Genomic DNA, 27,452 nt, shown 5'->3' with positions numbered 1-27,452 from the left:
AGTTGGTGTTTAAGCGTGTGAGAGTGCGTACACGTGTGTGTCTTGCCACAGAACAGAAGAGATTGTGCATGACCGCGGCGCCTGCGGAGAAAAACTGAGATTAAAAATAAGTGGACGCCTGCCACCAAAACACCAACGCAGCAAAACACGCATATATATGCATACTCCATGTTGACAGGCCAGAGACGTGTTCTTAGACTATAATCCTTTCTTGTACTTGTCTCCTTCCATGTTTGCGTGAAAAATTGCTATGTCAGAAGAAGCCCAAACATGCCATGGATGACTCCTAATTGGACGGATTTGGTCACTCTGCTGCCAAATCAGCCTGAGGGCACATCAAGCGACGAGAGAGTGGAAGGGTAAAAGCTTTTTTTGATATACATGTTCCCTGAGGGGAAGCAGCAAAAACATGGCAGCCTCTAACTGCCCGACTAAACCCAATGAGATTGCTTTGTGTGTATGACTGCATATGTTTAGACATTTGTAAGTGTTTGAGTCTGCGTGTGTATTTGTGTGTGTGTGTGTGTGTGTACAGAGAGATATATGGCTAAAATGAAAGTCCAAATAACCCAGCTGCTGGGAAGGAACCTTATTCCTCTCATTTGTCATGATTATATTAATTGTACTAGCAGTTTAAAGGCGCTTTTCAGACCTCTGATTTAAAAACAGATATGATACAGTAGTTGCATTAACCCCTTTGCAGCTTAATGTTTGTGACAAATGCAGCAAACCCTCTCCCAAAAAAGCGACCACAACAGGAGCTGGCATATGGTTCTTTTATAGGAGCGGTGTGAAACTGTAAGGATAACAAAAGACATGGAAATAGCATAAACATGCTGTGTAGTATTCCTCACAAACAAATAAATGCAACCTATAAAGAAACACTAGTTACTTCTGTAATTGGCCTCAATTTCCCTCGGGATAAATAAAGCTTCTTGAATCTTGAATCTTGTAATATTCATCCATATGACTTCACAATATAGAGTAAATATACATCTGAAATTACTTTAAACGTGTAACTAAAAGGTGTCATAACTTGTAAAATGCATCTATAAGCATCTTTTTATAAACAAATGTACATTTTGTAGCTTTGTTCAATTTGTCAACATTTTTGCTGTTTGTTACGATGTCCTACTGCATTGAGAGGGACTACAACATTTCCTTGGATCTGATCATGATGACAATGACGTCGGTGTTTCCTGTTTTATTTTGAAAACTATTAGCCCCGTGTGATGTCTGTTTTTACTTCCTGCCTGTGTTTTCCCTCCTGTTTGATATCCTGGGCCTCCTCGACCTTCCTGTAGTGACCCGGGAAAATCGATGTCAGTACCGCCATTCCGACAGTCTACCCAGGCGCGTTGGTGCATCGTCTTTCTTTCATTTTTGTTTGTGTGTCTTTTTAACATATACTTTTTTAACATATTCAGTTTATTTGTATAATATAATATAGCCTATTGTTGTAATTGATGCACTGACTGGTTGGCACTCAATGTCGTTGTTGTCCGATCGCCCTGCATCCGATCTGCAAGGGAGTCGCTCAAAGAAAGTTAAAGCTATGCAAGCCATCAAGGTTGCTCCCAATTCTGTGGAGCTGTAGACCGGAGCTGATGGGATGACGATGGAGAGACTTGGAGGAGCAGTGGCGGTGGATTCGGGAGGGCTATCAGAAGCGTCAATGAGGGAGGAGGGGGGCCCTGCGTGTCTGACAGAGTCAACTACCGCTCCGAATGTTTCCACTTAAGTGGAGCTATGCAGACCCAACACACCATGTCGGAATGGCGGAATGTTTGAAAAAAAAGTGAAGTGCCACTACTCCGACAATGGAAAACATTTTGTCGGAGTAGTGGCACGATTAAAAAAAATGGAAATGCCGCCACTCCGACAATTAGACGTCAATGTCGGAGTAGAGGTATGTCGGAATAGCACCATGTAACCCCTCGGTGGATGTATTTCCGGCAATAGTGATGTTTAAAAGAGGCGTGAGGAACGGCTGGATTCATCTCAACCAATGGCAGGTATGCAAACTGTTCCCATTGTAACTCTTAGAGGATAGAAAAAAATGTTCTGCCCTTTAACGTTTGTTTACTCATTCACTACTGACATCTCTAGTTGTGATTTGATGTTAACACGTGAAAACAGCTGCTGAAGTCCGGACAGAAAGCATAACTTGGGCGGCAGTGTGTATAATATATATCACTCAATAATATATACTGTATAACAGGCCAAAATTCAACTCTTTATTTGTATAGGCTTTAGTAGACAGCTGTGTTTCATATCCCTCCACTTGAATCTCCAGCGGCCGGGACTGAGACGAGAGGAGCTGAGTCGAGGAAAGGAGTCGAGGAGGTACAAACTGGGAATTAGGAAGTGCCCTGATTCTGTTCATCTGGTGCCCTTGTGATTTGCCTGTCCTCCCATGCTGTGTCTTGTCCTTGTCATTAGCCCTGCTTGAATTTAAGTGCTGGTTATCTTTGTCAGATCCTTGTCTGTTGTGCATCAGAGTTGTATTCCCTTGGTTTTGCCTTGCCCTGCTCTGCTGATTACCTGCCCTTAAAGGTATTTTTTTCTGTTGAACATTTGTATGTCTTGCATCAGGGTCCATACTGTTTGGCTCTCCATCTTGACAAATAAGGATATTCTGATTCTTAAATAGCACTGTTGACTCTAGTCAGGATTCAGGAAAATGCATTTGATTCACCAGTTATATAAAAGTCTACAATAGCATCAACAACAAGTCTTACTCAATGTGCTCATCGACAGACGTAAATAAGTAAGTAGTAATTAAGTAGAATTAGACAATGCAATACCCTAAAACACTGCTTCTTTCTCAAATGCTTTCTTAAATGTTCTCTCAATAGAAGTGGCAATCACACTGCTGGATATCAGTAGAACAAATGGTACCAGACTCTCTGGTTGAGTGGTACTTAAGATGATCTCAGTAGCTTTCAGAAAGGAAGGCTGAGAATGTTGAAGCATCAAGCAGAAACAAGGGGGAACTATTACGATGGGCTTCCTGCTGCTTCGCTCTTAGCATGGTCTTGCACGTCGCTGATCTGACCGATTATTTCATCTAACATCTTAATTCCTATATCGATAACAAGTTCTAGACAAAAGGTTTGTGAAACTTTATAGCTTTCCATGCTGTTATCCTGTCTACTGTGTACAATGACGCAGTAAGAATTACCTTTTAGGCTCCTTGGCTGATATTCCAATCAGTGACATTTATTAGGCAACCTGTCTAAGTATAATTATATTAAGAACTACACTGAAGCTTCCTCAAATTAGCTAATTAAAGTGATCCTCACAAATAGAGGTTAATCATTAAAATAGCTTAAACCACTTGCTCTGGCAGCACAGTATAAAATCCCATGTTATTCTGACTAAATAAACATAAAAAACATAATTGTTTAAATCAAAAGATTTAGCTTGAAGCCACATATGAGCCTCAAACAGAGATTAGCTTTTTAGAGGCTAAATGAAGTTGACTCAGTCTGATTAATACTTCACACACTTACAGTTTGTCTATATCCCTACAGGAGACAGGGATTATGGTGATGACTAGAAAAAGTTCCTGTATAGTTCTATATCTCAGAGGAATGTCAGTGCTAATGGAGACACACAAGCAGAGCAAGGGAATTAAAAGCAGTAATTGAGAGGTACTTGAATGGCAAACATGCTGCACTGTGTCCCGGGGGACTTTTAGAGTCTCACAGAGCAGGGAGACAGATGACTTTGAAGGTAAGCATGGATCCATCTACTACCAGCTGGGTTAAATCACTGTGAGCCGTCAGTTTGACGGCGCCACACGGTGGGCCCATAATGTGTTTCATATGGCTGCTCTGTGGTGGAAGATGCATGCTGTACTGTGTAAAGCCACCGCATGCTTTATTTTGTATCATCTTTACTCTGCATTATGTTCATATTGCAACTATCGTGTACTGTGCAACAGTGTTTCCTAAGTAATAAATGTCCCTTCTACTGACTACACTACAGATAAACTGTATTTTCTTTACTTTCATTTTTATTTTCGCAGGGTGCATTTCCCAGGAAAACTCTGCTTATAGAGTATTTGAAATGCTGTATTTGACACAGATACAGTACATTTTGCATGTAACTAAAGCAATAGGATAAATGGATTCCACTGCTGTGGATGTTTCACCTCTAGGCCTACTACTACTACCAATTGTCATGAAATGACAATAATTACAAAAGCAAGAACCTCAAATATGATATATTTAAAGTATGTGTTTGTCTTTATATTTATAATGTGATGATTTGTAGTATAGGACATAGTGTATGTTTCAGTATTTGATGAATTTACATTATGTTGATGTGATTTTCAAATGTATTATAAAATAATGTCAGGTGCAACATGGATAGTCCCGCCTTCCCCCTCCTCAAGCCCCTAGGATGTGAGCAGGGCATAACGGAAACTTTTTTAGTTAAATCCACAAGCCGAACAAACACTTGGATCAAGTGGTGCAAGTGATGACTTGGTGAGCTTTCTCCTAAATTCACAAAAAGTTAGCATTCTAACGCAACATATTGTACCACGACCACTGTTTGCACCATATAATCACAGGTAGGCCTGTTCGATTAATCGGTTTTAAATCATAATCGCGATTATTTAGTAAGGACGATGTTAAAAACGTGTAAATCGTTAAAAACGGTTGTTCACTTTAACTAGGGTAATTACGGTACAGCCCCCGTTCATGTATCTGGGCTGCGCTGGGTTGCCATAGTGACTTCCGGCTCCGTCCTCCCATCGCGCTCTCCCCCACACAATGTAAACAAACATGTCGGCGTTGGATTTCGTAGCCAGGAAGAAGAGCAGGTCCGTTGTGCGGAAGTGGTACGGCTTCAACGCTTCGGATGAAGAGCAAAATACTCCGCGTTGTAAAGTCTGTCTTAAGTCCGTGGCAGTTAAAGACCACAGCACGACTAACTTATTTCAACACCTCCAGAAAAAAACATGTACCGGAATGGCAGCAGTGTGTTGCTGCGCGGACCGCACAAAAGAACGCGGATGCGGCTAAAACACCACCACCAGCTCCGAAGCAAGTAACTCTGCCGGTTTCGTGTTCACGTGTTGTACCATACGACAAGACCGAAAGGAGGTGGAAAAATATTACGGATGCAGTCGCGTTTCACATCGCAACAGACATGGCCCCGATATACACAGTCGAAAAGTCTGGCTTCCAACATTTGCTTCATGTGCTGGACCCCCGCTACAAGCTCTCAAAATCTTCAATAAAAAAAAGCATATTTGAAATAATTTCTTTGCCATTTCTTTTGTCATTTTACAAAAAAATCGTAATCGTAAATCTGGTTTTGAGAGAAAGAAAATCGGGATTTAATTTTTGGGCAAAATCGAACAGCCCTAATCACAGGTATCGTTGTAAAGCTCCGTCTCTCGTGCACAATGTCGTCGGATCCAAATATGGTCATTTCCTTTGTATCAGCAACCAATTGTGAAAGTACAAAGGGGGCTTTTGACCAAAAAACTAAATCTCATTGGCTGGTGTCAATTTCTGACAATGTGATTCGTTCAGATGCGTCACGTGGTTTGCTATGACACTTCCTGGTTTAACTTTTCCGTGGGACATTTCAACATCAAAATGGCAAAAGAACAGCGAAAAAAACAAGAGAAGACAACAACAATTTCCACTTCAGTAGCACTTACATACACCAAACCTTCCAGTTTTATTTCTATCAATATGCTGAAGTTTTTTTACGGAGGGGTTTGTTCATATATCGTTCATAGCCTGAATTATATAACATTTTATACCTACACACATGGCGAAATTGGACATTTTACGGCTGTTGACAGTATTTTCTGATTTATGGAGTGATAAAAGAGATAACCAAAATCCTTTCTGTAAAAACTTTGGATTCAAATATGACTACAAAATGAAACAAGAACTTTGAACCTGACTTTATCAATTAACTGGAGAAGTTTCATGCTGATATCTTTAAGTTAAAAATAGGGTCAAAATCACCCTACTCACCTGTAGTGTCTCGCCTTAACAGCGTGATTGTTAAAGTTTAAAAGTTTAATGGATTTAGACAAACTACATCATAGTAGCACACCACAACCGCTAAACTAAATACGAGTCAAGCAAAGTCAGCAAGATGATGTTAGGTAGTGTCATATAATCTTTTGTTGGCAACCACCAATTTTCAAGACCCCTACAAGCTTTGGACATCTACAAGCTGAGTATTTACTGACACTTACTGAAACTAAACTTGCTGATCTCTTTAGAAACCACAGCGACCTTATTTCCGGAATGTAACCCTTCAAAAAACAGTTGACTTTGAGAAAAGGTAACCCAAAGTGGAACAATGACAACACATTTCCGGGTTTAAGGACTCATTCCTGCACCCTTTAATAGCCCTTACTTAAAAAATGTGGTCCTAAAAGTTGTAAATTGTGATAAGAAAAAATCCAGTGTTTTTATTTTTCTCTCCATTCATTCGACTGTGCCTACACTGGAAGTGGCTCTAACATTACAAAGCGGATTGGTGGCATAGCTTTAATATAATGCAAATGTTAATGCTTTACAAGCCCAATCACCAGAAGAGCCCTGCATGAGCCAGATATCTTTGTACTCACAAGTCAGACCCATATGGCCTGAGGAAGAATGAACTGTGGCCTGCCTAATATGCTGCAACCAGTTTTCTGTATACATCCATGCCCCTTCTCCGATGCATTGGATCACAAGTCACTATGTTGTTTAAACCATGAAATAGAGATGATTACTTTTCTACAACATTACAACTCCCACACCCCACAATGTCCAGCCACAAAGCATCTGTATCCAAAAATGTGTACATGATCATCCACAGACTGCTACATCAGAGCTGACAGCGGATCTCAGTCAGAGCACGTACAGTATGGCTCCAGCCCCACTACCCATGCTGCTCATTAATCAATGGCCAAATGTCTCACTCCCTCCCCCTGATTACATCTACTGAGTTAATGAGCCACACACTGAACATCCCTCCCTCCCTCCCTCACTATATAATTCACTATTCCTCCACCTAACCACCCCCCCCCCCTCTTTAAGTCTCGTAAACATACTCTTCACTTTCATTTCAAGTATTGCTGATCCCACTTTAGGAAAATATTAGAGACTTCCTTTTTCCAGATGCGTCATGGTTATTCATCGCGTCAGTGGGAGGACAGTCTATCAATTATCAGAAACTACTGTTCCAGCACAGTGCTGTGAGTATGACTTGCTGATTGTTCCACCCCGCTAATTGATTGCACTCACTGTCGCTCTTGTCAGATGAAAGCCTGGTTGCTCAGAAAAGATAAAAATGTACTTGATATGCATTCAAACAGGGCCTATTTTTACAAAATGGAAATGGGATTTTACCCTTTTGTTTTCATAAACCATGGTAATTGCAGTTTGTTTGGTATCTTGCTTGTATTTTTTGCAGAACCTTGTGGTTTGAATGTAACACTCAAAGATACAAGAGCCGGTTATCATAAACACTGATTGTAGATGGATACATACTGGAAAATTCAGGTGTGTTTTGTCACAAATTCACTTTTTTTTTAAATGGTGTTTCCGAAAAATGATTAATAATAGAGATGATATACCACAGGATGTTGAGATTTTATCCATCCAATGATAGTTTACTTCTGGAAGGAGCAGAAGTGGAACAAAACCAAACACTACACACTGCACTCCCTCTATCGCTGTAGTACAATATATGATGTGTAGTCTTTTAACTTTTGTCTGCCACAGGACTTTTCTTCTCATTTACACTCAGGAAAAACATAGTGGCTAATCTGAAAACACCAAAGTTACACTTAACTCTTTTATCTTGAAGCAAACCTGAGAGCTTTAGTGACCCAGGACATGTTGAACCCTTTTTAATGCATTTACTGTATTAAAAAGTTCCCTGGTAGCCCTCAAACTATTGGTTTTTAAAAATGTTCTGTTGACAAAATATCAGAATGATAAAAACTATTGCTTTTGAATTGTTGTTTTTTCTCTCCTTACCTTTTTAACACTATTAAAGACTAAAACTTGATTTATAGTCGGTGAAAAAAGACGCAACGCAAGACGCAAGACGCATCGCAAGCCCTTGCGCGGTTGCAAGCCCCCCCTTGCGTGCTCGCAATTTTCTAACTTTTACGTAAGACGCAAGACGTAAGCACTGGCGCAAGCCACTATCTACATCACGTCCGGCGGCGTGTTCACATCTTCCGGTTTCATCCCCTAATAAAACCCCGCTGTTTTCGAACGTCAAGGTAGAAAGCGACGAAGAAGAAGCAACAACATTGCTCCACCTACTGTCCTGGCGGTGAATTTCCTTTCAACGTAGTAGGCTTGGCTAAGGTCGTCATTGGAAAAACCCACTGCTCCACCTACTGTCCTGGCGGGGAATCGCCACGCAGCACACGCAACCGCCGACAAAGCAAAATGAAGTATAAACGCCTCGAGTCATTAACATAAACGCAAGACGTAAGCGTAAGGGCTGTTAAAACAAGTATAAATCAAGCTTTCTGAAATGGGGTTCATGTTAAACAATTTACTGAGTGGGTGTCCATTTCTGTGTATCAAGCCCCAATATGCCGCATTCACATTGTGTGAGGGGTTTAAAACTGAGCCGTCGCTGCCCCACTGGTACACATGAATACACATTTATGTAGTCATAAATAGGGGTCCAATTAAAGCACCGTCATTTTTAAACTACAGGAAATAATACGATTAGATATTGCAACATTTTAACCCCAGGGTGTCGCAATACATTTGATTTATCTCAATATTGCATCTTAGAGAGAATCCCTCAACATAACATAATTGAATTAACTTTTCAGAAAATGCAAAGAAAATAAAATGTATGTGGTAGTCAAAATGTTTAAAAACGGTGAAAACACAACTTCTACTACAACATTTAAAAATATGCTGAAAACAGTTTCAACAGTAAATTGGTTAATCATTCATTAACATTAGGAGCATAAAAATACAACAATATATACAACCATTTCATTTGTTAGTTCCATGGACCTACAAGTGAAGTCAAAAGGGACAGAACCATAAAGATTCAAACTCATAACAGCATGAATCCTGCAAATATATGATCTTTCAATCTGCAGAACCATTGCAAGTGCTACTGCACTGGCCTATAGGCAAAACATTTCTCTGTTTGCTTTTTTGGCCAAGTTTCAATGGAGAAATTTGAGTTTTCAGTCTGTGACTGAAGATATGTAGACTTTCTGCTGTCCTGATATCTACAGGGAGTTCATTCCACCATTTTGGAGCCAGGACAGCAATCAAGAAAAGGCACTAATGGAGAAAAAGATGGCGGTGCGTAATGGCAGGCTGGCAGGTCATGCCGGAGCGTACGCAAACAATATTGCCAAATTTACCTTCCTACAAAAAAATGGATTGTGTTCAAAAAACACACATAAAAAGCATAGACTGGCCGACATACTTGAAAGACTATTTGTTTTAAACTATGTGTTTGCAATACTGCTACTGTCCGTGCGAAGTTGCCATTCATGCCAACAACAACCTGGCTCTGAACGCGACGTTCGTCGCGGCTTTAATCTCAACCCATGGAGCCAATATGTAACCTATGCCAAAATTCTAAACAATGGCCGTGCTACCCAACCACCAACCTGGACAAATACCCGAGGAGCTGAGAACTTAAAACAACCGGACAGAAAGATCATCTACCTGATGGCAATCCTCCTGCTAGCTGGTGATATCCAACTAAACCCAGGGCCTCATCCGGCCTCCGCTGGCGATCTACTGCGCTCACCGGGTGCCTTGGATCTTCACCCTGCTCTAACGATGCCTCCGTCGGCGTATGGAAGTGCCCACGGGGGATACCTGTTGCGGCGGGGGAGTGGCGGCGGCGAATGGAGTGGCCTGGTTGCTTCGTCCTGGCTGGGGAATGGCGCTCTTGATGCGGCACTTTCCTCTGATGCCGACGTGGGGTATACTATCCCTGCTTTGGATACTACAACGACCGCAGCTGTCGAGGATCTCCATCGGGCGCAGTATGGAGAACGCTCCTGTCCACAAACACCTGGTAGCGGTGAGTTACCAACTTTGACTGCTCCACCCTCACAAGAGAATAGGCCAAATCAATCTGTGAACCCCGTCAAACAGACCCCTCTCAATCGGCAACACTGGGGACTAAACCCGGCGATTCGTAAACATCGAAGAACGAACTTTTTTCAAACTCTCAATCACGCAAAACTGATCTGGGATCCACAATCCAAACCTAAAGGATTACTCGGCGGACATTTAAATATACGAAGCATTGTCTCTAAAAGTAACCAGCTAGAACACTTACTTTCTCACTCTAACTTGGACTTTCTTGGTCTTTCTGAAACATGGCTTAACAAACACTCCCCCGAGGCTGCTTATGATATTTCTGGGTATAACGTGTTCAGGAGGGATAGAAACAAAGGCAAGGGTGGGGGATTGCTAGTATATGTTAAAAACACAATTACATGTAACCTCATTGAATGGTCACAGGAAATAGATATGGAGTGTATTGGGTTGAACATGTCACTATCTCCTCAGATGTCTTTCATTGTCATTTGTCTATATCGACCACCATCATCCAATAGCATATTCTATGAGCATCTTCATAATATTCTTAAGCAATGTGATATTAAAAAGGAGTTAATACTAATGGGTGACTTTAATATAAACTGGAACAAAAAAACTGAGCGTAAAAACTTAAAAGATATAACTAATAAATTCAATCTCTCCCAACTGATACAAGGTCCGACAAGAATAACCAACTCCTCTCAGACACAAATCGATCTGATATTTACAAACAGACCGGAGAGAGTAACTACATCGCATAACATGTTGACTGGTCTGTCTGATCATAATATCACATTGCTGGTAAGGAAACTAACCAGAAAACGACTTGGAAATTCTACCATAAGAAATCAATTTTATGAGAAAATTCCTAAAAACGAAATAGTGAACTTGGAGAATGCTATAAATCAAATTGACTGGTCTGATCTTCTAACCAACAGAGACACTGAAGTTAGCTGCAGTACTTTTTTCTCTACCATTAACGAAATAAGAGCAAACTTCACAAGGAAGGTGAAACAGAAACATGGACAAAAGACCACCCTACCATGGCTAAATGACACTCTCTGGCAACAAATGAAAGATAGAGATTCTGCTTTAAAGAGGGCTCTAAAATCAGGGCATAGTAGTGACCGGCTTACCTTCACAACTCTCCGAAATAAAGTATTAAGGAATCTAAGAAAGGCTAAGGCAGATTTTTTTATTAGAATCATTAATGAAGCACAGGGAAATGGGAAACTTATTTGGGAAAATCTTAATAAACTAATTGGTAGGAATAAAGAACAAAGAACAACTTTACCTGAACTTAAAATCAATGGAATATTGACCCAAGATAATGATATGATTGCAATTACTTTTAACGATTTCTTTATAAAATCAGTCAGGGAGTTGGCTCAAGGTATCCTAACTGAAACTGTGCCATCTATCCCCATTGATGATACTAAACCTATTTTTAAAATAAAGGAAATATCTGAATCAGAGGTTATCAAAATTATAACCTCCTTGAGGAACTCAAAAGCAAGGGATTCATATGGTTGGGATACCACATTTTTAAAATCACACAGGGATACACTTGCTTGCCCCATTGCTCATCTGATCAACCTGTCAATTAGGCAAAGCACTTTTCCAAGTTCATGGAAAACAGCAGTGGTATCTCCAATCTATAAGTCTGGTGATAAAACCATGGTGTCAAATTATAGACCCATTAGTATACTATCAGTAATCTCCAAGGTATCAGAAAAATGGGTGGCAGAACAGTTGAAAAATCATCTAAACTTGGGCCACAGTCCTTTACACCCAATGCAATTTGGATTTCGTACAAACCACTCTACAGATACAGCTAACTGTTTCCTCCTTGAAAACATCAAGTCAAAATTAGATGAGGGTGGTATAGTAGGTGCAGTGTTTCTGGACCTTAAGAAGGCTTTTGACACCGTGAATCACCAGACACTTTTATCTAAATTATCTTATTTTAACTTCTCAGCTGAGGCCATGAAATGGATGGAGTCCTATCTTATTAACAGGAAACAGAGTGTACATATAGGTAATTCTTATTCATCATATCTGGACTGTAATATTGGTGTACCCCAGGGGTCAGTACTGGGCCCTATCTTGTTTAGCTTGTACATTAACGACTTACCTTCAGTTTGTCCCTCTGTTAATATACAGATGTATGCAGATGATACCGTTCTTTATGTGCATTCCAAAAACAAGGAACAGGCTGCAGCAAAACTAACTGAAACACTGGTACATGTTTCTGACTGGCTAGAAAGGTCATATCTACATCTTAACATTAATAAAACAGTCTGTATGTTCTTTTCTAAGAGATCCTCAAGTGCACCACAGGCTGATGTCTATATTAAAGAAGAAAATCTCATGGTTGTGTCTGATTTTAAATACCTTGGCATCATCCTAGATTCTAACTTAACTTTTAAAAAGCATGTTAAAAAGGTGGCTAATACCATCAGATTTAATCTGGCTAATTTTAGACATATAAGGCCATACTTAACAACAGAGGCAGCTAAACTTTTTATGCATGCCATGATCTTTTCTCACATATCATACTGCTACACAAGCTGGTCCCAAGCAAACATGACAACTCTTAAACCAATAGAAACCCTCTATAAGCAAACTTTAAAAACACTAGATCAAAAACCTATCAGTTACCACCACTGTCATATCATTACAAAATATAATTTATTTAGCTTTGACAGTTTTTTACATTATCTAGATGCCTGTCTTATTTTTAAAATATTACATGGGCTTGCACCTCCTCCACTGGATGAATTTGTTCAACAGAAGAGCAGCAGTGGCAGGGCAACTAGGGCAGTCACCAGGGGAGACTGTGTTGTACAGTACAGACATAGTAAATTTAGCCAAACAGTCTTCTCAGTTCGGGCCTCAAATTATTGGAACTGCCTTCCACACAAAATCAGAGACAGCACCAGCTATCAGTTATTTAAAACAACACTTAAGAGATGGATTAAAAACAATCAAAACTGCACTCATTAATAGCTGTCTTAATTCATTCTAGGCCATTTGTATTTATTCTGTCTTTACTCTTTTGTAATGTGTAAGTTGATGATGTGTTGACCTGCCGGGGGACTACGGACGAAAATTAGCTTTGGCTAACTCCGGCACATTTACGTTTTTAGTGTATGTTTACATTGAGAATGTTAATTAATGTGCACTGTCCCTTTTCAAATAAACAAATAAATAAAATAAATAAGGATTAATAATAACAACAGAAAACACTGCGTGAATAAGTGGCTTTCTGTGACATTCTATTGAAAGACAAGCAATACTACTGTTAGATCACTAAAGTGTGCTTCTTGTACACCCTATGTTGTAGGCATTGTTTAATAGCCGCCTTCATACTCCGGTGATGATAAGGCCTGTGTGCTGAATCCAGAGCTCGTCTCCATTCATCTCAACTTAAAGCCATTGGACTCCATTCATTACCCCTTGCAGATAACCCAGGCGCAGGAAAAAGGCAGAGTCAGCGGTCGACACACTCTCCGAGATACACCAAATCAGTCTCCCTCTCTCTGATACAATAGAATAAGTCTGTGGTATACTTTACTGCAGAGTTTTCACTTTCCACGGACTAAACTTGGATATAGTCTTGGTCCTCGCTTTTTATATATTATTCATCAGATGAATCCATGCTCTGCTCAAACACACTGAAGAGAAAGGAACCAATGGGCAAAGGTCTTTGCATTTGTACAAAAAAACATAAGCATTTGCTTCTACACAATAAATTGTTCTATTAAGTAAATGCTTTCAATGTATGTTTGTTCTAAAGGATTTCTCAAATGTCTCTCGGGTGAAACAAACTCAAACAAAAGGTGTTTTTGTGACTGAACATAAAATATGGAATCAGAAAGAAAGGGTTAGCTGATATCATGAACACTTTTCATCATTTTTTCCATTCATATTTGCCACTTGCTCAACCTTGAGCAGTAAGCAGTTCAGCTTACTCAACCAACGGCATCATTTATGCCTCAAAGACAGTGAAACTACGTTCCCCTCTGTGGGACGAGTAAAGGTATTCTGATTCTGAAATTGGAGCTCAAACTCTAACCAAGTAATTTTGCTAATGAACAAATGTATGAATGAAAAAGAGGCAAAGTACCAAGCTAAGCACAACTTGCTTTCTTTTGTTGAATCTTTTAGTAGTTTTCAGAGATTTATGTATTCAGTTGGAACCACTAGCCCCCTACAAGGTTTGGAAAGTCAGAAAAATTTGAATTATTGAGAGACAGGCAGTCGATGGTGAGTTTTGGCGTTTTTGTCAGATTTATGTATGCCCACATTGCACTGCACTTCCCAGAAGAGACGCTTTTTATTTTAGACAATCAATGAACTTTCATCTTGTTCCGTTGTTTTTCCTTTTTCTTTAACACATTGTATATGCTTTCTCAATATATTTATGGATTGACCGCTCCTATTGCTGGTTCTAGTTTGGATATACTTCTTGGATGGAAAACACCCAGGTCACTCAGCTCAGATGCCAACAAATCATCATCTTTTCAAGTCCTAACCCTAACCCTTTTCCTTTTTGTTGTTTTTCAAATAAAACTATAGAAAACAAGATGGGTTGTAAGCTGAAGGACGCACCTTTCTCTATGTGCATTAGATGTCTAGAGAAACAGAATGTTGACCAAAAAAGACAATCTAGTTGTCATGAGGTTGGGCTAATATCTTCAGCAGAGCAAATTGTTTTTTGTATTAACTCAAATGCTTTTTGAAGAGGGACCTCCATTTGGATATTTGGTAGTCAAAACTAAGAAACAATACTTGGCAGTGTGAAAAGGTCAATCTAATTTCATCAAATAATTTGAGTCAAAAGTTAATTGGATTTTAAGTCAAAAACTTCAATATGTCGTTATTTTAGTACATTTTTATTACATTACAGAAACTTTTGAAATACATTGATTATTGGAACTGTATATCATAAAAATGTTACATGACCAAGTGTCTTGCATATGAATGCCTGGCACCATGTGGCATATGACTCATGCAACCTAATCCAAGGTAATAGATGTTTGTGATAACGTGCAATTTATACATCGATTCCATAATTATGAATTGCTGTAAAGTTAGATATGCATTTATTATGAACACATAACCTTATGTATGATCAAAAACCTCTGTGAGAACTTTGTTAACAGCCAAACATCAGTTAAGCAGTAACCCAAGATATATCAGAACCAGCTAATATTACCAACAAGTTGCCAGCTCATTAACACCCCTCACTCATCAACACTCCTCTCGATGCTAACTGAGCCAAAACTAACTAAGAGCAGCTGCTGTTGATAGCAGCAGTCAGCGGTTAGCTTCAATTTAGCGACTAGTCGTCAAACGCTTTCTGTCAATCAGGTTACTCTGTAAATCAGAGAACCTCAAATCAAGACAGCTAGAAAAGACATAATAAATATGTTCCTTATCATGCTAAGGTTATCTCTCATGCAGAACTTGTGAACTTTTGGCGAAACAAAACGTACACACGCAGCCTTACTAGCATTAGGAAATAGCAATGAGCAGAGCTCACCTGCAAAATAAGGAGCTGTTCTTGCTGTATGTTGATCTGTCAGTCTGCCTGTGTTATTCGGCTACCAGCAGGCCTTCCTGTGAGCCTCTCCAGTTAAGCCAGTTTGATTGGAAGGGGGTAAGCTGCAGGTCAGGGTGCTCATGACAAGTCATCAGCGCCCGGCTTAAGAGAAGGAAAACCTGATCCACTCTGTGGTACACTGACAAAGTCCTCTTTAGGTTCACAAGTGGCCCATTACACACACAGAAGCCACACATACACACACAGGCCAATGTATCTGCTGACTGTTTCTAACTGTGTCAGATGAGAATCAAGTGTGTGTGTCAAATCATATTACAGCACTAACAACGTTACATCAAGGTGAGGGCGAACATACTATCACCACCACTGGTACTCCTTTTTAATGTAAGCCTATCATTTCTAATACTAACACTGTTATAAATTCAAGTTCAAAATGTTTTTAGTTTGTGTCCAGAAGATGGTATTAATAGGCCTTTCGATAGCAACACCAAGACATTGGTTAAAAACAATCAACTCACATTAACAAACCTTTGTTTTTTATTCGCCAAATCAGGAACTATCTTAAATAACAATACGTAACTAAGGTGCTAATAGAACCTTTTGGTAACCAGTTCTAAATAGTTTCTGGTCAGAACCAGAGAATTTTTGTGGGACACATTATTTTGTTGGTAAACATATCTTGGTCTCAACTGAATATCTAAAGGTTGCAAGCAGTTCTTTAAAAACACTGTTCACTTGTCAGTCCGTCTTATCAGTATGGTCCTCAGAGGCCAGGCAATCCACTGTTTCTGAACAAAAACATAAAGCCTAGATAAGAATAAAATCCCCAAAAGAATAGGAGCTCTATAAGCTAGGATTCATCAATGTGTGTCTTTACAAATGACATGGGATCCAAACATTAGTTTTTGAGATTTTCAACATATCCTTAAAATATTTATAAGATTGTAATTTCTTATGAAAAAATGCACATGTCAATATCTTCTCATTCCACCCATAAGGTCTTTTCAAAATGAACCTTTGTCTTAACAGGAAATTACTTGGTAATGTCCAACAATAAAACTTGTTTTTTGGATTACAAAATGTAGCCCAGTTATTCCCTAGTTTAATCAGGGAAGGGCCCTGAGTTTGTTAACTCAATACATCAAATTTACAACAAAGAATACATAAGGTAATGTTATCTTATTTGTCTTTCGTTATCCTGTTTCTATTTTACCGATGTACCCTTTGTGTTATCTTGAGTCCCTTTAAATAATGTAACTTCACTAGTCACTTACCTTAAACACCTTAGTTTAAATACCTCTATTAACAGAAATCACCAAATATCACACTGAAATCATTTTAAGAAGTAGAGATCTCAATTATGTACTGTATACTTGTGAACAAACAACATGAAACATACAGTCAGAATGTGCCTTCATTAATGTCAGATTAATAATCCCTATAACAGGAAATTATTATAATATCAAACTAGTTCAGATCACCTTTGTATCAATTTCACACTGAACTCAGTGGGCCCACACATTCACACACACACACACACACACACACACACACACACACACACACACACACACACACACACACACACACACATACACACACAAGCCGGCAAATACAATGAACTAAAACCCCTCACGTTGCAGGCCTGATGTGATGCTTGAGAGCGTTGTCAAAACTAGTTGTCCTCTTCACTCAAATGAGCAATAAAACCAAAGCGATACCTGAACATCTGCAACTCCAAACTGCAACTGTACCGATCCCTCAGTCTCAGATGGCGATCAACGGCGGCGGGAAGGTGTCCAGCGACGGCGTGCTCTCTCATATTGTCCAAAACTCCTCACTGTGTCACCAACTTGCAGCAAAACTGATAAAGATCCTCAGGGTGTTCATGCCGAAAAACCCCAAACTGAAGCCAATAGCGCAAGCTATCCATTCACTTTCTGCGAACTTCGACCCGACGCCCTGAACCAATCAGTGACCAGCATTTTCCTTATTCACAAACACTACTTCCTCTTTTAACCATGACGTTTATAAATAAAACACAATATTTATAATTATACATTTTAGTCTTTTAAACATACGTATTACACTTTCATTTTAAACTGTTATGAAATATATTTTTATCGTTATCTTTGCAGGAACTAGATATGTTAACCAAACGTATGAACTAAATGACATATTTATTATCTTGTTTTAATATCACTGTAAGGGTTTTTTTCAACCTGGTTACAAAAAGAATTTTGGTTTTCATTAAATTAACTACATTTATGAAGACTTGGTTGTATTAGGCAAACAACTTTGTAAGGTTTAGGAAACAATCATGGTCTGGCAGATAAATAACTACAGAAGTAGCAGTTTGTGTTTATATAATAAAGATCTATGGAAGTGGAATTTCTTATGTACGGAGGTTACTTATGGGTCACTAACCTCGGTTTTCTAGGTAAAAGTCGTTGTAGTTCATTTGTGCAACTATGCGTCCTTGTTGAAGAAAATGTGTAGCGAACACCATCCAATCCTAATTAGTTTTTTTTTTTTCTTACAATTTTTTAAATCAATATTATAAACCCATCATGTTTATCTTTTGACCTTGGGGGTTGCCTATCCTATGGCTGAAAACCACAGGAAACAGGTCTAGAAGCCGGTACCGGTTTTGCTCTACTTCTGAATAACATCTGCTAGCTCTGTCAGAGAAACATAAAACATTCTCTGACAAGTCCCTCAGTAAGCACATTATAACATCGAAGCCGTATACATTCCCTGCAACGGAAACCACAAAAATACTATAAAAAGTTCTCAACAAGGCCCTGAAACAAGTGAAACGACTGCAGACAAAGAGTGAAAGTGTGTTTGCTTTCTTGTTTTCAGTTTGCACATTGTTAACCATGTTTTATGGCCCAGGAAGAGGCTCAGCGTCTTAAGTCTAATTGACTGTTGTTTTATGTGAAAGCACAGCTTGTGTTTCTCCCCAAAAAAAGAGTTGATTTTATTTTCAAGCTAAGAGATACTGCTGTGTTTATTAGGCAAACAAAAGCCAGTGAGAAGAGATGGGAGGAGAAGTGGATACAAAAAGAAGAAAGCAAAAAAAAGGAGACATAAAGACGGGGAAAAGAATATGGGATAGTAAAGAAGGTCAGGTAAGTGAAAGGTTAATTTGCTTTCATTTGCAGGATGTGAACGATATCAGAATAAGTAAATCTTTCGGAAATGATTGAATCTAGCATTTCAGTAGCACTATTCAAATGCAAACTAATCAAATGAAAGAAGGGTTCTGCCATTTTTGCCCATGTATTCACAAGTTGAAAAAACACCAAATGTCTGGATATTGGAAGGCATGTTTATATAACACAATATATCTACAGCCATATCAGCAGATCTGTGAGGCTGTTCTTTGTAGTGCTTTGAGCTAAAGCTAACTTCAGCATATTAAAATTCTAACAATTAACAATAACTGTGGTTTTTATTTGGGTACTTTTGGGTCATATTTATCATCCTAACACTCTGAATTTAATATCTTAGCATGCTATTTCCTGCCGCCCAAACACTATTTAAACCATAAAGAGCATTACTTTTTAGGTATTTGGTTATAGAGCACCTGAAAAAATGTCCTGGAGGTGCCGGACGCATATTAAGTTGATTACCAGTCACAAGAACACATCGGGATATTTTTCAAGACTTATCAATCTGAACCAAAGTGTTGGAAAGATCCAGTGAGCTCAACATACATACACTATATAGACAAAAGTATTTGGACACTCCTCTTAATCATTGAAATCAGGTGTTTTATTCAGTCCCATTGCCACAGGTGTTTAAATCAAGCAGCTTGCCATGCAGTCTGCCTTTACAAACATTTGTGAAAGATTGGGTCATTCTAAAGAGCTCACCGAACTCGAACGTGGTACTGTAGTAGAGAGAGAATTTCTTCTCTCCTAGATATTTCACGATAAACTGTAAGTGGATTTGTTGCAAAGTGGAAACGTTTAGGAACCACAGCAACTCAGCCATGAAGTGGCACACAACGTAAAGTTTCTGAGCGAGGTCGCCGAGTGCTGAGGCGCATAATGCGTAAAAGTGTCCAAAGCTCTGCTGAAAAAATAACTGCAGAGTTCCAAACCTGGGTTTGGCGAATGCCAGGAGAACATTACCTGCCTGAGTGCATTGTGCCAACTGTAAAGTTTGGTGAAGGAAAGATAATGGTATGAGATGTGTCTCTGGGGTTGGCCTCTGCCCCTTAGTTCCAGTGAAGAGGATTCTTAATGCTTCATCTTACCAAGTCATGTTGGACAATTCTAAGATTCGAACTTTGTGGAAACAGTTTGGGGAAGGCCCTTTGGATTTCAGGAAGACAAAGGAAGACAAAGCAAGGTCCATAAAGGCATGGTGAGATGAGTTTGGTGTGGAAGAACCTGACTGGCCCGCACAGAGCCCTGACCTCAACCCAATTGAACACCTTTGGGATGAACTAGATCAGAGATTACGAGCCAGGCCCTCTCGTCCAACAAATGCTCTTCTGGATGAATGGGCTAAAATTCTCACAGACACATGTCAAAATCGTGTAGAAAGCCTTCCCAGAAGTGTAGAAGCTGTTATAGCTGCAAAGGGGGAACCAACTTCATTTTATTGCCTTTCGAATGGGATTTCATTAAAAGCTCCTGTGTAGGTGTAATGTGTAGGTGTCCCCATACTTTTGCCTATATAGTGTATATTTATTATACCTGACACATTTCTCCACTGATATGACTAATTGGCATTTTGATTCCTGACAACATTGTGAACTGCAGGCTTCACCCAGGCCTGTTTGTTATTTATAAAGTCTGGACTGAAGTGTTGGACTTTTACACATGACTGAATGTAAGTCATATTTCCACTTTTCGCCTCTGCAAACAGACCAATTCATGCACACATTTCAGGCTGCTCGCTGACCCTCACCGACATGGTGGAATTTACGCCACGAGTACCGTAGCGGAACATAACGGATACGGAGACACAGTATGAAGAAGTTTAATCTGTGGCGATTTAGAAATGTAAAAAAATGGAATATAGCGCCACCACCAGAATGAGTAAGTCATGCATGTATTTTTATTTATAGAGTAAGGTCTATGGTGCAATTTTTTTTCACACCATGTGTCAATCCAAGTTCACGCACTGATGGTTTCATGGTAATTACACACCAATCCACATGTCGTCTTATGAGTTTTACTAAGGTTATATACACCTTTACACCTCACATGAGGCAAGAGAGGCCGCAGTGGCATTAAACAGGAATCTAATAAAGTGAACCAATGTGTTGAACTGCTTTTTCCAGTACACTTAGCTAATGGAAAAAATGTGTGTGTGTGTGTGTGTGTGTGTGTGTGTGTGTGTGTGTGTGTGTGTGTGTGTGTGTGTGTGTGTGTGTGTGTGTGTGTGTGTGTGTGTGTTTGATTGTTTGTGTGTGTGTGTGTCCTGGTAGCAAGTCCTTCATCTTGGCCATGGCTCTTATTGACTGTATTGGAGGCCATAAATCACTGTGTATGTGATTGCGTTGGTGTGTGTGTGTGTGTGTGTGTGTGTGTGTGTGTGTGTGTGTGTGTGTGTGTGTGTGTGTGTGTGTGTGTGTGTGTGTGTGTGTGTGTGTGTGTGTGTTTACGGCCCAATGCTTCACTGGATGTGAGCAGCAGCACACAGCATTCTGGGGCCAGGGAGGCAACAGAGCAAGCAATGTGTGAGTGTGTGTACGTGTATGTGTGTGTGTGTGTGTGTGTGTGTGTGTGTGTGTGTGTGTGTGTGTGTGTGTGTCAGTGTGAGAGAGATAACTGTGACAGAGCAACGGTAGCCAAAGTGGTAGATGGACCATTGGACAAGATGTACCTGACTGTCTTTCTGCTTCACACCTTCCTCACACAGTGATGTAAATCCTTTTCACATCAGTACACACTTCTGTCACAAAGCCATGAGGTATATGCACCTACACACACATGCAAACATGGCACAAATTACCAGGGGGGTTGGACAGGGCCCTTTCAGTTATATTTAATGAACAAACTTATTTGCAAGGCCAGTGATGTTGTGGGAGTTGAGTTGGACGTCAGTGTCGAGAGTCAAGATACAGATCTTCCTCGACCATGTCTCCCACCCACTCCATGACAGGCAGGACAGGCACAGGAGTAGCTTAGGTGAAAAAATCATTCCACCAAGATGCCCCGCAGGAAGTAGTTCCTGCCTGTGGACCATCAAGCTGTTTAACTCCTCCCTCAGAGCATCGGGAACTTTAAGTCAATACACTGGAACTAGGAGTTATTTCACCATCAAAAGCTAAACCCAACAAGCTGGGCAGTTCAATATTATTATCCTATTAATACACCACTGTATATGTTGTTATATACATGATATATATTGTAGAACAATATGCACCTGCATATTTATTATCAAAATGTATTTGATTTGAACTTTTACTGAATCTTAACGGGGCCAGCATCTAGCACAAATGTCATCAACATTGAACTATCCTCAGTACATCTGCCATTTGCCTTCCACTCCAATGTTGTACACAACATTTACAAGGAAGCAAATACAGATTTTTTATTCTAAACAAACATTGTGATATGATTGGGTTGTTTATAGATCACTTTAATTCACCAGAAATTGTCACAAGCTCTATATCGATGACTTGAACATTAAATTGTTTTTCAATTTTCTTCCAATGGGACAATACCCAAAGACCCCCTAGACATTCTGGGTTACTTTTCGTCCATGAAAAAAAATGAGAGCCCCCCCTGCCTTCATAGTCATTGTATAATTCAAACTCTGCAGACGTACACACGCACACACACAGAAATTAGAACAAGCGCACAGAGGTGCAATTAACCACCCTGCATCAATACACTGCAGCAGTGGGTGTACTTTACTGTCTTTGACATCCGTAACCCTACTTGGTCATTCTCTCTCCACCTTTTTTATCCATCTCTCCATCAGGGTGATGGTGGGTCGAGCACAGATGGTGGTGAACTGTATCTGACGTTAACTGCCCTCCATTAACATTTCCCAGAGTGCTGCTGGAGTGAGCAGTCGAATGGAGCAGTGGAGCATATGCACTGTGGGCAGCCATCATCTGTGTGCTGACAAAGATACAGTCATAGACAACTACTGGGAAACAACAGTGTTGACACTTCCTGACTCCCAAATTGCTGCATGTGGATGCAGGGGTGCAGAAAGGTCTGGGAATGAGCTGTATTATCAGCTACTATTACTGAAGTTATAAAGATGTCCCTGTCAGGTTTGTAATAGCTACTGTTTTAGCCTTCACTTTACATTTTCTTTTCTTTATATATCTCCTTCTTTGACCTTGGTTTGGCTATCACACAGATATGTGTCAAGGAAAGCTCTTCATCAACATATTTGTTTTTTAGAGGATAGCCAACGTGGGGAATTATATCAAAAATGTTTGTATTTGTTTATTTAAGAAGGGAAAATGTACATTAATTTAGATGTGCTCTTCCATCATGTAAATGTGCCAGATTTAGCCAAAGAGGCTTCTTTTCATCTGTGGTCCCTGGCAGGTTGATGGCATTTGAAAAAATATAAGAGCACATAAGCACAGGCAAAAACACACGAGTACAGTTAAAATACATGAGCACAATTGAAGCATGATTGCAGGACATATTAAAGCACATGACTAATTACAGGCCCTTACATACTATAACAATAACTCATGAACACACAACAGACACCACAGCACCTACGCAGGGTGTTAATACACTGATATCAGGCTATGTTACCTGCTCCCCCATGTTTGCCTTCCACAGCTGGGCAAAAAAGAACGGTTTGCATGGACTGCGGCATTCAGTCGCCTTTTAGTTTATGATTTCACTCCTCGTTTACCATTAATACCTTTGTTATTTATTTGGGAACTGGTAGTCTACTTTCCACAGCTTTATCTCTTAGTTTAGTTCATGGATTGTTTATTCTCTTCAGTTTGGGGGGACGGGGAGCTCTGGGTCCTGGAGTTACCTCAGCTTTTTGACCTGTTCTCCTGTTAAACATAGTCTGCAGTTCAGCTTGATGTTGATCAAAATAAATAAATTAGATCTTACAAACTTTATTGAGTCTGGCGTCTCAATATGTGTTGCGGTTCACAACTGAGACCACAAATGATTCTTTATGCTGTGGCCATAACAAATATGGGGTTTCGTCCAGGATGCGTGTCACCTCCTGGTCCTTTTAAGTATGTAGTGCCCTCAGGGGAGCGGTCGAGTGCTGATCTCACTAAACCTGTGTCTGTCTGTGTGGTGGCCCTTGAGTTTGGGTTGTGAAACTTGGAGATGCTAACTAATCTTCAGTCTCATTTAGCTCACAGACGTGGTCAAACTGATTCTGAGCTGTTTTCTTACGTACCTTCCTGTACGACTTTTTCGAAACACTATATTGATGTAGGTGACTCACCACCGATTAAACAACATGTACAGTATATCGTTTTACCCCGATGTTGATTAAAAAAAGGGTTGATTACACTTTGGTAAATCAAATCAAGTGTTTTCTTTGCAAAGTGACCTCAAATGCTTGGAGCAGGAAATGCAAACCCATTCACAAACTGCCTGTTGGTTTCAGGAGCACAAACACAATGCATCTTTGATAACGTGTCATATTTTTACTTACAGCTGATGTGCTGGAATGGATCTGGCGTTTCGAATTGCCTGGAAAAAAAAGGAGGAAAAAAAAGTGAGATATGGGGGAATTGTGGAATACCTGCATTATTTAACACAGTGAACATTCTTTGTGTCCAAGCATATGAAGTGGCCTCTCTAGGAGCCAGGGAAAAGCGGGGAGATGAATAGTCAGCAGCATATTTTACAAACTCTCTCCTCTGCTCCTCGCTTCCTCTCCTCCCCTGAGAAGGAAGCTTTTGTATCACCTCTCACAATACTTCACTTACTGCTCTCCGTCTGAAAATAGCACAGATAGAGGGAGGGGGGGAGGGTGGGATGGAGGAAGGGGGTATGCCAGAGAAACCTCAACATCCTGCAGATGGACAAAGTGGCTTGATATTTCTGTCAGTTCATATATTGGGGCTAGGTACGTTTACACAGCAACTTTGTTTGTACTTATTGTCTTTCACTTTAAACAACCTAAAAGTCATCTCCAAAGGACCTTACATTATTTTCCATTTTCTGATATGGTGCCCTCGTTACAAAGAAGACATCTGTGACCTCCAAACCCGTTGGGATTGTTAGCAACATAAAGTGACTGTGACGTATACAAATAAAATTGTGTCTAGGATTAAAAAACTGGAACAATCTTGCAGCTCTCACATAATGTAATTAGCTAGATGCTAATGTCAGAATGCTAAATCAGAATCAGGGGGATCCATTTGGATTTTGTTCATGCCTTTTCATTTCTGTAGTTCTTACCTCTAATTTTTTTAAAGACCAAGGGTACTTTAACGCGTCACCTGCTCTGCTCGATTTAAACAAAGTTATTCGCGTAGGCAGTATGTGTTGTTTTGGCTTGTCTGAAAGCTGAACCTTGGTGTGGACAAAATGGACTGATAATCAAATTGATAATCACAAGCTCTGAGTTTAATACCATCTTAGTTTAGCATTTTAAGAGTGCCATGTTTTCCAACCTCGAAAGTAGTACATAGGGGTAATTTGATCGCTGACGGCTTAGGTTACTTAATTTACCAAATTGAGCTCTGAGCAATGAGTAGCTGGTTCACTTCCTGGTCGGCTCAACTTTTTTGCCTCATGATATTTCACTTACTCTTTTACCCCCCATGTGATGTGAATCTCCACTATCACAGGCAAAAATAGGACGAGCCATTTTAAGTATAATCAAAGTGTTGCTGTTCCAAAGTTTATCAATTTGTGGGAGTAGTTAGTTTTACAGGTCGCTATTTGGTAGGAATTACAATTTCAAGTGATGATGCTGTTGCATGCAAAGTCAGAAGTTCACCAATGTTGGGAATGTGAATTATAACCCCTTTTTTTTGGCAATCAAATTAAATTATATTACTCTGAACCAACAGTGGCAACTCACTTGTGCAACAAAATAAAAACATATTGGTGTTAATTGAATAATGTGACTGAACCACATTTGGTGCTAATTTATGTTGTACAATATTCAACTGTAAGTAAAACATGTTTACAGTTTTTACTTGAAAGGGGGCACAAGATCACCAATGCCAAGACAGGTCACTAATTTCCCCCAAAACCAAAACTGTCACCTGTGTGGTTTTGCTAAATAAAGTGCAAGAGGTGATAATAGGATTCATCATAAGGGGATTACATCCAACTGTACAACATTCAATAGCAATCAACCCATTAGTTATTGAAAATGTTCAATTGGGAACAAATTGGTGGAGCAAGGCAACAAAAATGTCTAATAAGTCAAAGTTTGCCCTTTTTTTTCAATAAGGGCAACCTTGTCCTAATTTGATGATGTCCGGTATTTCCGTTTAACTCCCCTTTCACTCCTCCCACACTTAGAAATATAGCAATTATTAAACTTAAGAAAGCTAAAAATGGATCTGTATTAATTATGAATGTGCCCGGGCTTTCGCTTGAATTCAGCGTGGGGTCACGCTGTTTCATTACAGAGCAACTGCTCCACTGTTTTAGGCAGGATAAAAAAAGACTGGTGGAAGGAAAGGGTTGTTACTTATTGATTACTCAAGTCCAGCAAATGCCCTTAGTACTTCTTTAAGGTACATGGTGAACGAGAGTGGAGGAGCACATTTTCAAAATCGGCTTAAGGCAGGCTAAAAGACAAGAGATCCTGAATGAGAGCATGAGAAAGGAAACAATAACCCAACCTTTTCATGAACTCCGTGTTATAGCAACTATTTATTGTTGTTTCTGTCCACCACTTACATTCAAGAAAAGCTTACTCTGACCACCAAATTGTAAACTATCTACGGTTTAAAGATATCTCTTTGGAGCTTTACATACAGTATGTGAAACATGTTTTTGTTCTTTAGCATGTTCTCCTGCAGGGGATTTGTCAGTTCAAATAATGGTGAAAAGGCTTTCAAAGAATGATCAGTGTTGTACCTTTGAAAAAGGCTGAGTAAAATAGTGAAAAAAGAAAAGAAGAGTGGGTGTGTGGCTGGGGTGGCGGGTTGGGGGAGGTGAGAAAGAACAAAAGAGACCCGCTTTCAAGTTGGAGATGAGACGATGGGCCAAATGAAACGGTATTTACTACGCTCTAACCTGTGGCTGCCTTTCATCTCTAATTTTCTCCTTTTTCATTTTCTTCTTTTTCGTCCCCCGTTGTCACGGGCACAATTATTTATATTTTTGTCTTAAGCGATGAAACAGCTCCCTCTGTATTAACTTTGTTTCAAAGCTTCTGTGCTTCACCTTTGAATGCGCCTGGCAGCACGCTGGAGCTTTCAATTGACAATTCCCTTTTCAGTCAGACGTCTTAAGGAAAGTCAGTCAGATTTCAACCCATTCAATTTTGTAAAACATATCACTAAATATTTAAGACAACAAAACTAGAAAGGTATAAACCCTTTTGGATATAAATATTCCATCATTAGTTACTTTTAATGATTAGGAAGAGGAAAGGTATGTGAAGAGCAGTACCACATCTATATGCACAGTGATATCTGGAATTCTACTTAACTATAACTTGCAGGTTATTTTTTTTAGTATCCATCATCATATCACTTATATGGTAGTCAACATAGTCACATTTTGTTGTTGAAATCTGGATACAAAGCAACATTGCTAGACATTTTTGGGGGAAATTAAGGTGTCAGGTTGTAAACCATAATGCTGTTAGAAAAGTAAGACCTTTCCCAAAGCACATTTCTGACAATGAAC

General features: G+C 39.6%; 1 protein-coding gene across 1 annotated transcript in view; it reads right to left on the bottom strand.

Annotated features, from left to right (window-relative positions):
• The window catches only part of LOC134870249 (inactive N-acetylated-alpha-linked acidic dipeptidase-like protein 2), a 555,262-nt gene that overhangs the window by 413,713 nt on the left and 114,097 nt on the right, over positions 1-27,452 (bottom strand). The window contains exon 2 of the mRNA XM_063892353.1: positions 24,283-24,320. The gene's annotated coding sequence lies outside the window, so the exon portion shown is untranslated. The remainder of the gene's footprint in view (positions 1-24,282; positions 24,321-27,452) is intronic.

This window comes from Eleginops maclovinus, chromosome 9 (genome assembly GCF_036324505.1).
Source record: "Eleginops maclovinus isolate JMC-PN-2008 ecotype Puerto Natales chromosome 9, JC_Emac_rtc_rv5, whole genome shotgun sequence".
Taxonomy (NCBI): Eukaryota; Metazoa; Chordata; class Actinopteri; order Perciformes; family Eleginopidae; genus Eleginops; species Eleginops maclovinus.
Note: the sequence above shows the minus strand (reverse complement) of the source record. Positions and strands in the feature narration are given on the sequence as shown.